The 13919-nt window shown below is 42.7% G+C and overlaps 1 protein-coding gene across 1 annotated transcript in view; it reads left to right on the forward strand.

Annotated features, from left to right (window-relative positions):
• Positions 1–13919, forward strand: part of ell (elongation factor RNA polymerase II) — a 91890-nt gene that overhangs the window by 13870 nt on the left and 64101 nt on the right. The window lies entirely within an intron of this gene.

The raw sequence follows: 13919 nt of genomic DNA on the forward strand, positions 1-13919 counted from the left end.
AGACATCATGTTTTCCAACAGACATATAAATCATCTGATTTATCAGTTATTCCAGTCCTAGAACTGTTCCTTTGGATTAGAACAGTGGTCATGTCTTGAATGCTCCAGTGCTGATTTAGGCTTTTTGACCAGCATTGTTCACCTACTGGTTTGCATATTTTATGTACATCTAGAGGATTAAAAGTAACATCTGCTAGATGGAATGTCAGTCTAAACATTCCTGTCTGTCTGGATTCCAAGTTGAATTGTAAAATGTTTGTGATTTCATATACTGTGATATTAGACACCCTGAGCTTCGTTTCTCATGAAACGAAAACCCTCACTTGATATTCTCAAGTATTTATTAATCTAGAAAATCCAGAGATCTGGTACTTAACAGACTATTTTCATCTGTTTTGACCTACACTGTGCATTGTGACTGTAGAGAAGCACATATTGTGGAAAACTTGTTGAATCTTTGCCCAATATGAAAAACCTAGGGGTGGTGTTTGATGACGGACTCTCAAGACCACTGTCTGTCCTGGCTCCCAATTGGTGGAATGACCTCGATGGGAAGGTTAGAACTGGTGACTCCTTGACCACCTTCAAGTGCAGACTGAAGACCCACCTCTTCAAGCTGTACTTGTCCCTTGCTTCCCTGCCCACTGTGCAATCGTGTCTTGACCAACCCGTACTGTAGCCTGGTCATGATGACCCAGTGTTATCCGTTGGGGTTTTATTTTTCTCCATTTGTGCTTTCAGCTCATGTGGTTGGCTTGTTTTCCTTGGCTGTTTGTTACTTCAGCAGAATATTACACAATGAGGGAGTTGCTTCTTACTGCCTTAGGAAGTATTTTACCATATGGAGAAGATAAATTGGATATAAGATTTAAAATAACTGTACATGTTCCATCGTTACATTCCAAGGATTTATGTAGGTCTAATACAAGTTTAAGTGCCCCCCTGACTCCCTCGTTTGCCTCTTCTGTGTTTTATTGAATTTGGTGATGGGGTTTCGTCTGCTTTGTTAGAGGATTTGTCAGTAAGTTTTAAGAGCAGTTTAACCATATGAAATCAAATTACTTGTTGGTCACCGATTTGGACTTGCCAATTTGACCGTTTTGTGAAGCATTAGCTAGGTTTTGAGCTAAAGATGAATTGCAACTTCTAACCTCCCTTTGGCTGAGAGATGCATTCTGAATTTTATTCGTGTTTGGCTCTGAATTATACCGGTTTCTTTTTCTGTATGGCCCTGTACAGCAAACAGTAAGCAATGGTCAGAAGCCACCCTCTGTCCTCAGGTTGGCACTCTGCCAGTGTGGTGTGGAACATTCTGGGCTCTAGGCCCAGATAATAGTGACGTGTCAGCAACCCATTCAAATGACCAGGCTAGGGTGAGATGAGCAAAGTGGGGCCCTAATTTTTCACATGGCTGGATTTTTTTTTTTTCCAGTTTAGGCCAAAAAAAAAAAAGTGTGTTTCCGGTTACCCGACCGACCCTAATCCGTACCGCCTGACCCTAAACTTTTTTTTTTCGTTTTTTTCCCAGTCGCGACTTTTACATATAACCCAACCGCGTGAACCGCAAGTTTTTGTCACTCACTGGGAAAATCAGGGCTTTCCACAAGCACCGACTGCTGGCCATACAGCCGACTACACAATTAAGTCCAGCCGGCTACTTTAATGACTTATTTTTGTAGCCCACAGGCTCTAAATATTAATTTTCGATTTTAATAAAATTAAATGTTTATCTAACGGACTGACAATAATGTCAAACTGAACCGCACTCATTTAAGTTGTGATTCGCACTGTTTGTACCGATAATAACCACAAATTCCCCGCCGAATTCGCTGATCAGGGGAGAGTAACTCATCCGCGGCCCCGACATGCGGTGTGCGCGCGCACTCGGCGGAGGCAGTAGTGTGTCGGGGCCGTCGGAGGGAACAGAAGCAGAGATAACACTTATTTTGTCTTTCACCTAGAGACATGATTCAAACTTTAAAACGGAGACAAAATTCTCCTGTGTGGATCTGGCATTCAACTTTTTTGCTAGGTTCTATACTTTTTGATCAGTCACAGATCAAACACCATGAGCAAATCTGGAGAAATTCAGGCTTTATAATGGGTGTCTATGGCGTTACACACCAGTGGCGCTCAGGAGTTTAGAGTGTAGGCAGCTTGAAAAAAAAAAAAGCTCTAACTTTCTCATTTAAACTGTTTTCTCAGCCACAATTTTCACTCTACACACAATTTTCTCAAAAGTTGTAGTCACACATTGTGTGAATCAAGACAAGTGTCTCCCTGAGTGATAGGATTTACAGTTTTTGAATGAGAAGCCTGAAAGTAAGGAGAGGACAGCCGCGCTCTCCATAGACTCACATTATAAACGTGGCAGCGCTTTTACTGCAAAATCAGAAAAGTCACTTGTTTTTGACTCGCTCTAGTGTCCACATTTTTTACACTAGGGACAAAAAAAATTACATTACTGTGTTCATGGGAGCCTTGTAGCACTCAATGTGAAAGAATTTTGTGAATAGCTCCTTTCGTTTCCATGTAAATCAGCGTTGTTCGAGGAGAGGGAACTCTGAGAAAAAGCGCTCTTTGCTTGTTATATTGTGTCTTTTCCCTGCACCGTTACCAAGGTGACGAGCTCCACTCAGGGAGCAGAGAGGGGCGGGGCCTCTCTCTCTCTCTCTCTCTCTCTCTCTCTCTCTCTCTCTCTCATGTATGGTGTATTGAGCTGTTATATTTACAGAAAAATTCATGTTAAAAGGTGTCTCATGCTGCATCAGATTCATCAGAAGGTGGTAACTCAGGTGACCTGCAAAGAAATTCATTATATTTTGTGAAATTATTCCTGTCTAAATATAGGTTATGGCAGCCATCTTGAAAAAAAAAATTCAAAAAAAAAATGCCTGCCTACCGACCCTAGTTTTGAAATCTGCGTAACCGGAAACACTTTTTTTTTGGCCTTAGTTATATGCCTGATACATGAAAAATAAATTGTAACGCTACAGAATATATAGCGCATGATCATGTGCTTCTAACTCTGTGGTAACAGTTTGGGGAAGAACCGCATGTCGGGCATCCATAAACCTTTGAGCGCGTGTGTGTATAAGTAAATGGGAGGCTTATAAAATATGAATTTTTGCACTTTAATGATTTTTAATTGTCCAGAACAGACAGGAAGAACAAGCAATTCCATTATTTCCTGGTTTACAGAGAGCAGAGATGATGACTATCAGCTGGATGGTGATCCTACCCTAATGCAGACTAAACTTGGGGGGCATTTTTCTCTGATGCTACAGGGCAGTGCTGGAGAACGCTAGCTAAAGTGTATTTTAATCACTATCACCATTAACATTATTTTTACAGTACCAGTCAAAAGTTTGTACATGCCTATTCCTTCAAAGGTTTTTCTGTATTTTGACTATTTTCTCCATTGTAGAACAATACTGAAGACATAAACTATGAAATAACATGGAATTATGGTAAACAGTGTTTAAAATCCAAAACGTTTCATCTTTTAGATTCTTCAAAGTATCCAGTGTTTACCTTGACACTTTGCACACATTATCTTAACCAGCTTCGTGAGGTAGTCACCTGGAATGCTTTTCAGTTAACGGGTATCTCATCAAAAGCAATTTCTATATTTTTGGGTATTTTTCCCTCACAGTGATGTCAGAAGTTGGGCCAAACAAAAAAGAACAACTTTGTTTCTGGTTACCCAACCGACCCCCTCTGTCTACAAAACGTTCATGTGATGCACATAGCGTGGTTGTCCCTGATCATAGACCAACGTCCGTACGTTATGCATAGCGTGAGTGTCTCTCGCATCATAAACAGCTGATTGCACGCATGCGCATGACTACCTCTAACAGGAAGCAACGAAAATGGCGGTGGTTTGTGTGCTGAAAGACATGTCTTGCACATCGCAAGCCCAGTCTTAGACAAATTATGTCGCTAGAAAAAGAGACATTTAAAGACTGAAGATTTGTTAGCTTGTACCAGTAGTTCTAAAGTAAATACAGAAATCTACGCGAAGCATCGGTTGACAAACCGGCAACAAACAGCACTCACGGTGTTGCTGTCAGAGTTCGAGTACTATTGCAGGGCGCCAGTAATGCCCCCTGAACGTTTTCTTGCCTCAGTTTGTGGTGTCAGAATGCCTCTCAACTGTGCAGAGCCTGTTGAAATAGCCTACTATAGCAGTGGATTTGGAAGAACAGACGTTTGTCCATATTGTCTTGAAGACTGTCTGTGTTAAACCAGATCTGAGAAAAAGATTTAAGTTTGTGGCAGCGGGGGCGTGGCCAAGCAGCAGTCTGTGAATGGAGGTCGGGGAAGGTAAGTGGCTAAGTCATTCCACCTGCTGTCAATTAATGTGCGTGTTTGTTACAGGGATGGAGCGTAAAAGGAGAGCGAGAGAGCAGAGAAAAGGGGCTCTCTCCCCGACCACAACGCATGTGTGAGTGAGAGAAAGAGAAGGAAAGCTAGCTAGCTAGCTAGCTGAAAAGGTCAATAAAGTGTTTGTGTGTAAACATCAACTCTCGCCTGCCGTGCTTCTGTGCTCCACCCACATCAGGAACTGTTACAGTCCGACAGTAGGTGGAATAACTTAGCCACTTACCTTCCCCGACCCCGCCCTCCATTCACAGACTGCTGCTTGGCCACGACCCCGCTGCCGCAGTTATTGAAGTATGTGACGAGTGCCTTCAAAAAGGCATAGAAGACATTTGCTCCAGGCCATATGGGAAGTAGACATTGAACAGCTGATCTTTACCGTTCAACGCACATGTTCAGTGTGAGAAGTTTGTGTATGGTTTAGGGATGTTAACCGATGACCGTTTGACCGATGGTTGACCGAATCGACGTCAACCGGTTAAAATTTTTTTTGGTTGTCGGTTAAAAAAAAAAATCAATCGTTTTGAAGCTGCCAATTTTGGAGCGGAGAACCTGGAATTCTGTGTTGTAAACACTTGGGGCATGCCATGCAGTGTAAGGATGACAGCTGACAAATCAGAAACACTCATTCAGTCATGTCCTGCCCTTCCACCCCAGTTGAAGACAGCTGCCACTCGGCAAAAGAAAAGTCTCAGTGTTGGATTACGTTTTACTACGATGTTAACCAGGTACGTAACATCAAGGAAATTCTTGACTATCAAAGAAACAAGAACACGGCGCATGAATGAAGTCAATGGTTGATTAGTCTGGTGAATATTAATGTCAACGTAATAATAATACACAAGATCTGAACTAACCTGGTTACTCACTGATGTTACTTAGCATCAGACAGTTGCTATATTAGCTTAGCGGCTAATCAGCTCAGCTCCAGCTATCCCATTCCCAATGGCTGTGCACAATTGGCAGCCATGTAACCGTAATATCAGTAGCTGGGAAGACAATTGCAGTAGGAGGTCTCTGTGTCTCACTTCGAAGAAAAGTGCCTAGTCTGTAGCAGTATGCAATATCAACACACAGCCTACTGCAGTTAACTGTAAACACCAGGGGCCGTATCGCTAAAACGTCCTGTCTTCAATGAAAAGTTAAGATGGGGCAAGTGTATGATAGGATTGTTTTCAATAGAGATCTTGCAGTCACGTGACCGGAAAGTACACAGCCGCCATCTTGTCGGTAAAAAACACAGCTGAATACTGCTGCACTGGTGTACAGAATGGATCAATTTCAACCGACGGACTACACGGCTCATTTTTCTAATGAATAGATAACTAGATATGTGTCTAAAATAAACGATCTACAAATTAGTGACCCTTATGGCTTACCGGACGGAGTTTTCACGACCGTGTCAGTGGATGTTGAACTGCCAGCGGAATACCCGGACGTGTATAATTACCTCATCAACTTTCCCTCGCTGTTCAGTGGTGAAGCACTGTGTGCTTATAAATCTCTGGACAGTTATCTTTACAGAAATTCAGGATTTGTCAGCGACTCAGATGTGGCATCTTGTAAACAAGAAAATAACAGTCCTCATTGGACGGGTAAGTCACTTAAGTATTGAGTATAGCACTGACCAGCCGATAATAGAATAAGGTAATTCCAGCTGTAATTCCAAATTGTCCGTGTTGTTTACCATGGATCTGGCGTTGGAGAGGTAGAGGCTTAGCAGTGGAGATTTGAGTGGCTGTTTTCTGAGCTTAGTCAACAGGCCGGCTCTGCAGCCTCGCTTTTGCTTCCGCTCCCGGCGCCGCCTCCTTCGCTTTGCTTCCGATAACAATCCACGGAGACCCCGCTGGTCTCGCTATCTCGTCCGGAATGTTGTGCATGCGATGGAAATCGCTACAAACCATCATTTTCTGCTGGAAACCAATGTCCAGTAAGTCCATACGGTTGTAGTGGATATTGAAGTCCGGTACAGACGAACAACACGCAAAAATACACACAAAAAAACATAAACGTGCACAGGTAGGGAGAGCTTGTAGCCGCAGCCGTGGTAGTAGAATTGTATATAGTAGGGTTTTCCAGAAGAAAAGGTAGAAGTAAAAGCAGAAGTAGAACCAGAAGTAGAAGTAGAAGGCGGAAATATGGTGTTTGACCAACAAGATGGCGTCTGTCACAATCTGGATCGGCTGTGACGTCACTTGCAAGTGCTCCATAGGCTACTCAATGCAAGCACTGGTAGTGACTGAGCTAAAGCTTGCCGCTTAGAAAATGACGGCAATTTATTGAGAACATGTTCACACTGATATTTTTAATGCCAAGTTGCAACTTGAAAGTGCGTGCCCCTTGCTGACATGGCCATTTGCCCTCCGCTCCAATACAAACCCCTCGACATCAGTGCTGCGTTTGACTGTTTCGCGCTGTAGAAAAGGTAATGTGAGTGGAGGGCAGTGACTGGGACTGAATGTGCGGATGCTCGCGGTTAGATTTAGAATGGATTCTAATAATTCCAATTCTAGAATTTTAAACTCCTAGGTTAACTGGCTAATGAGGCTCGGTGGTCGGTCAAGAAATTTTTTTTTTTTTTTTTTTTTTTTTTTTTTAAGTTTTCGCCATCCCTAGTATGGTTCAAAATAAATCTTTGAAAAGTGTTCTTTAGTGTTTATTTCTGAAAACAGAATACCTGCAAACATGCATTCAAACAGAGTGCTGGGTGGGTGGATATTTTATTGTGAATATTGGGGGAAAAAGAGTGGTGATAGCCATGGAAACATTTTCTCCCCCCCCCCCCCCCCCCCCCCCCCAAAAAAAAAAAAAATCCCTACTGACCTCCCCTAATTTTTCAAAGCATGTATGGACCCTTTTCACGTGACGTCACGACAAACGCGGCCGCCATTTTGGACATGTACTACCAGTAGTTTACCACAGCCAACATTGAGGAACGGCAGCAAAGAAAGTTTTTACTTTCAGCAAGACTTCCATCATGCCACTATATTGTTGTGCACCTGGATGTAGTAACCATCAACAAACAAGGCAAGGTTTATCATTTTATTGGATCCTGACGGAGAAGATGGATAGCGGCCATTAACAGGAAAGATTGGCAGCCCTCGGCATACCAACGCTTGTGTAGTGACCACTTTGTTGGAGGTAAGACGAATAAAATTAGCCAGAAAAGGCATTACATTGCTGTTAACATTCTGTGGCGGCGAGTGTGTAACCAAATAGGCTAAAATAACCCATTGTAACCTCTTTGTTCTTCTGTAGTAGCTATTGTTGACTAGCTAATGTCAACAACATAGTAGCTAGTATGTTACTGTAGCAATGTTTACGTTCAGTCATTTGGATGACTGTTAAAACCTTTCAGTCTCAAGTTTTTCCTTTACTGTATTTACTAGTTTACTGTAATTATGATCCGGCAGCTATTTACACCGGATCCAGTGTAAATAGCTGCCGGAGCCAATGTCCAAGGTTCCGGAGCGCGCTCTGGCTTGCTCCCCCTCAAATTAAGCAGTGCGCTCCGGCTTGCTCCTGGAGTGCTCCGGCCGAGGTTACGGAGCGCGCTGCTTAATTTGAGGGGGAGCAAGCCGGAGCGTACGTCAGTGAACAATCCTAGTGGAAGCAGGTAAACGTCGTTCTCTAAGCCTGTTAATCTCAATTTTTGCAAATACCTCTGCTCGCCCTGTAAATGCCCTACGTCGCTGGATAGTGAAGGTGTTTTCTGCATCTCGCTCCTTTTTCTTTTATGTTTTTCGTTTGTCGCCTTCCTCGCATTCAAACTGATTCGAGCCGAAGTCCACTACATGTCCAAAATGGTGGTCGCGTTCACGAAGGTCACGTGACTGAAAAGGGTCTATAGGAAATAATTGTTTTTGTTTGACCTTGCTGCTGAATGAGTGTCGGTTGTTCCAGTTGGTTTTAACTTCTACAGACAGCTCCATCTCAAAACTACAATACGCATCATGCACCAGTCAACACAAACGTTAAGCCTTGACTCTTTTTAACTGTATCCTACTCCAATGCAGGGCAGCTAAGCAAAATGTGTAATGTTTGGCAGATCTGGTAATAAAATATAATCAGCTATGTGTCACTGAAGTATAGACCATCATGGCCATGTAATATTGTTTAGGGATGATGAGCTCACTATATTTCACATGCCTAACAACTAGAACTTCCAAATACTCTACCAGGATACACACGAACTTGCCACTATCTAGTGGCTCCCATTGGTTGTTCTGGTTTCTGATTGTGAAACCTACACTCTTCTCCCTAGGACTTCTTTGACTGTAGGTATGTTGAGTGGGTTTCACAATGGTGTTTGCACATGACTGGCAGAATGGATTGTCAAGCTCGCTTGTTGCCATCTACCGTATAAACCAAATGATTGAGAGCTGGTCTACATGGTGGCCTAGGTGTCCTACTGCCAAGAGGCAGGTTTCAGTCAGTTCATACTTGCAGATTGGAGTGATTTGCTCCAGGATGAGCAGCAGACTTGCTAGTGAATTGTCTATGCATGCCAAGAGCAAGGCATTGAGTTGTACATCTGAAAAGTAATGCTTCATCCAATGACGCCACTACAGACATGCTGTAAATGTCAGCTGTTGGTATCCAGCCCAGGCAAACTTGCTCCCAATCCATCATGATGATGGGTAAAGCCAGCGTTGCAGAACTGGCACTGTGTGGTTGATTCACACCAAAGCCCAGTGAAATCCTTTGTAGCTGGGTTAAACAGACCTGCATATGATCTGCACTCCAGCCTCTGGTCCAATCTGCCACCATTTTGATAGTAGTTTGAGTTTTTGGAGCCTGCTTACAGTGCATAAATGCTAAATCAGTTTCACTTATGGATGATGCTGGTGTTAAACACTGATTCACCTGTCCTGCTATAAAACTGATATGGCTAGGGTTACACCAAGAGTGATTTTGATAACTTTGATTCAGGATTTCCTTCCTATTGGTGGCACACCTTGCTACATTTCGCTCAGGGGCCGTCTGAAACACAGGGATGGTCAGTACCGAGGCAGCTGGTGTTTGTCTCTCAACTTCCAGAGAGCCGAGACAATGGCAGCATGAGTGCAAAAGTTGCAATCACCACTCCGAGCCAGCTTTTCCCGAGCTTAAATATGTTTCCCTTTTGCAAATATACCCCAAAAGAGAAGTAATCGAATTTGGCTGAATCTGGGATGACTTGTGCATGGGTGTGTTTTTTTTTTTTTTTTTTTCATTAACTGAGGGATTTTAAGCAAAGGAAACCCCAACAGGTGTGGGGTATCCTTGCATTCAGTCACAGGAGTTGGACAATATTTTGATGTCATTTAATGTGAAATAACCATCAATGTATGTTTCATTTGGTTAACAAGGTTAACTATTTATTAGCCAAAAATGGCTAAAAAGGTCTGTTTTTAGCTGAAAGGGAAGAAAAACAGATTTTGACACAAAGTTAAATAAGAATTCAACAACCTGTCAAATATAATGTCCTACAAAAAAGGTTTTGAGCAGCAAAAAGGGTTGTGGTTTTTAAAATTTATTTGCTGCTGCAGCATCTCGTGGGTTTCCCAGACCGCCAGGCATTTTTGTTATTGTTTGCTGTGTGTCCTTGTTATATCCCTACTGCGATTGGGCTGTGGCCCACAGGGAGAGCACAGGCTTAGTAACAAGGTGTGTGTGTGTTTTTTTTTTTTTGTTGTTTGTCTTTTTTAAGACCCCTGGTTAGGTCTAAGCTGGAATAGACTAAATAATACAGCTATTAATAGCATTTACTATTCCCCACATTTAAGATTACGAGATCAAATCTTGTTTCTTGATTGTAATTACACTTGAGGCCAAATTTTTATGTAAACCTGAGTTAAAGACCTGTACAACTCCACACATCTCATGTTGCCAGACTCTTCTTTTCAAAAGTCATTTAGTTCATCTACTTTATTCATATCAGCAGTAATTTTAAAACTGTCAATTCAAAACCTATTTGTTTCAGCTCCAGTCACAGCTCCAGTGGGTCATGGGTTACAGACACCATGTTGGCTGTCTCTTCTGAAGTCTTCCAGACTGTTTAAAATTTGTGTAATGACTTTTGGAAGCTTCTGATTGGCCACTTATAATGAGTTAATTGGGGTCATTGATCCATGATGGCATGGGGGGAAAATCCAAGCAAATCAGCCAAGCCCTCAGGAACAAAACTGTGGCTATCCACAAGAATGGTTCCTAAATAGGAATAATTTGTTTAACAACTGAATTGTATGCAAATATAAAAATCTTGGGACCGCATGGATACAAATGAACTCCCAGGGATGAACATTGGAAAAGTTCAACCGAGCCCCAAGACAATAACATAGGACCTGGAGAAGAACTTGGAGGCCTCGGGCACAAAGCTAAGCCATGACCCACTGGAATTGTGACCTGGTACAAACGTATCCATATTCATCACAGCCTGAAAGACTGTCACATAAGGAAGAAGCTCTTACTCTAAGGCCGGTATAAAAGTTTGCACATGATCACCAGCCATTTGGAGGTGTGTTCTTTGGTCAGATAACAGAAAAATGCAACCATTTGGCCATAATTCTCTACATATGCAGGCAAAATGGCGAGGCTTTTAATCAGAACAACCCCATCCTAACTGTGAAGCTTGACCGTGGCAGCATGATGATGTAGGGGTGTTTTTCTTGAAAAGGGACTGGAGCACTTCAGAAAATAGGCCATGAGAGAGGAGAAATCTAGAAATACTGAAGTAAAGAGCTTAACCACGAACTAAACCAACCTGGGTGGGAATGCAAATGGCAACAAAGAAAAGTATTTAAACTTTGTAGGGCCATAACAATGTAGTGGATCATTTTGTTTCCATCAGTACAGTGTTCTTGATTCAGTACATCAGCATATGTTCAGAGTTACATAATGAAGTTGCATATTAGTCATAAATGCCATTTATTATATGAGGTGTAATAAAGTTAATCAAGCCCACACTCCCTCCTGTTAAAAATTAACTTCCTCTTAATATGGAATCGGGAGGCTTTGCGCATCTCCTAACCATGCTGTTTTCCCTTAAGTATGCTAGCACACTAGCTTATACTAAATCCTACATCCAGCAGAAAGCAGAAGCTGGAAGATTCCCCCAACTCTTATGGTGATGATACACGGGGCAACTTTTTGGGCAATGTTGCTGAGCAATGTTGCTGGCAACGGGCAACTAGGTGAGACACAGGGCAACTTTTCAGGGCAACTAACAATGGGCAACAACAGTTAGCTAAAAAAAATCGATATCTTAATTTTTGCTGTGACCATTTAATCAAGCTGTCTGTTGTTTTTTAGAGCTTTGGTGAGGTAAATTCCTCCATATAGAATATTAAAATAACTTACCGGCGTAAAAACAGATGAGGAGTCTCTCCATCTCTTCACTCCACTGACACTGAGCGGCCGCCATATTTGTTTGAAATTTCTGATCCGAACCTCACCGGAGGTCACATGACTCGATACTCGCGTTCTGATTGGCTTATCTCAAAAAGTTGCCAGAGATTATCAAAACCATTCAGAAAGAAACAATGTTGCCCAATCTCAATAGAAAAGAGTCAAAACGCAATTGCCCAGCAACATTGCTCGGCAACATTGCCCAAAAAGTTGCCCCGTGTATCATCACATTAATGTTTACAGCCTGCAAGTTATGGGCAAACATTAGCATGTCAGATTCTGCAAATATATGTACAATGCGCTGGCGTTAATGCCGTAAACATACAGCAAATGTGGTACATGTGAAAAGAAGTCACCATGGCCAACAGTGGAATAAGTTCAGCTCAGTATTTCAGTCACAGCCCCCCCCCCGTGAGTCACGCTGGCGAACACTTGGCCATGTTCATTTTGTTACTTTATTCTCTGCTCAGAGTCTGAATGGATCCCACAAACATTATTTTCAGTTATGACTGTTTTAATCAACTGAAAATGAAAACCTAAGCCACATTTTCATGGTGTCTAGACAGAGAGAAATTACCTACATGAGGGAACAGACTAGCCACATGGAGATCAGATATCAGAAAGCTGTTATCAAAGTAACTAAACTGAGTGCAGTGATGTGAGCATTGATTCCCTGAGAGAAACTGAAAATAAAGTGCCACCATGTTGACTTTAAAGCTAGGAGTCCTCTGATCCTGGAAGCATCTCTGTTTGATTTGCTGAAGTTGACTGGTAACGAAGACTAATGCTTTGGTCAACTATTTTTATTTATTTATTTAAAAATCGTTTTAATGGACTGATTGCACTCCATGAAAAATGATCGTGCAGCCATATGCACAGGGTCCTGCTCTACTAGTTTAGAGTTGGATCAGTGGCGTATGCCACCTCAGAGGCCAATCCTGATTTTTCAGACATTTCTGATGCTTTAAACGTATACGATTTATCATTTTGTGCGTTTATTGCACTGATTTATTTCTATTTGCAGTTAATGCAGCCAAATGTAATGTGTAGTCTGTGTAGGGTTGCCACCATTCAGAAATGAAAATAAGGGACGCCCACCACGGCTTCTTGGGGCCATGACCACCACGGGCACGACTCCCATGGGGTGGGGTGCCCCAGCAGTGGTATATAAATTATTTTTTGTAGGTGTTTTTAGTAAAGGGGTGATCAAGAAAGCAATTACTCATACTTAAAGCTTGAAATGCTTTATTGCCAATGCTGTAAAAATGTATAATGTACAAGTGGGTAACAATGAACTTTTAAAATATAATCTAAATATATTGAGAACTTATCACTGTAAATGTAAGTGCATAACTGTTCTTGGTGTAGGGACTCTCTTTGTGAACCTTGGGGACATTTTTACTTGGAGAGGGAAAAAAAGAGAACAAAAAACAACAAAAACACAAACGTGTGTCTGCTTATTCAAGAATGCAGAAAACAAAGTGCAAAACATTACTCCTTCTCTCAACAGTCCTGAGTTCATCCAGCCAAGGATGTGCCTCTTCCCACTCACGTCTGTATTTTTGTAAGCGTTTACGCTTTTGAGGACGTGGTGGAGTCCCGGGTGCAGCAGACATTTTTAAAAGGCCCGGGTTTTTTGAGCAGCGCCGGTGTGTGTTGTCTGTCTCTAGGCAACCGTGACAGCGCCACACGCAGTGACGCAGGCAGCCAGGCACAGACGCACAGAGCGTGACAGAGTGGAGGGGTTTGTGTCCTGGGTAGATCCCGCAACGGAGTATTCATCTCATCTCATCTCATTATCTCTAGCCGCTTTATCCTTCTACAGGGTTGCAGGCAAGCTGGAGCCTATCCCAGCTGACTACGGGCGAAAGGCGGGGTACACCCTGGACAAGTCGCCAGGTCATCACAGGGCTGACACATAGACACAGACAACCATTCACACCCACATTCACACCTACGGTCAATTTAGAGTCACCAGTTAACCTAACCTGCATGTCTTTGGACTGTGGGGGAAACCGGAGCACCCGGAGGAAACCCACACGGACACGGGGAGAACATGCAAACTCCACACAGAAAGGCCCTCGCCGGCCCCGGGGCTCGAACCCAGGACCTTCTTGCTGTGAGGCGACAGCGCTAACCACTACACC

Source organism: Neoarius graeffei, chromosome 15, assembly GCF_027579695.1.
Source record: "Neoarius graeffei isolate fNeoGra1 chromosome 15, fNeoGra1.pri, whole genome shotgun sequence".
NCBI lineage: Eukaryota > Metazoa > Chordata > Actinopteri > Siluriformes > Ariidae > Neoarius > Neoarius graeffei.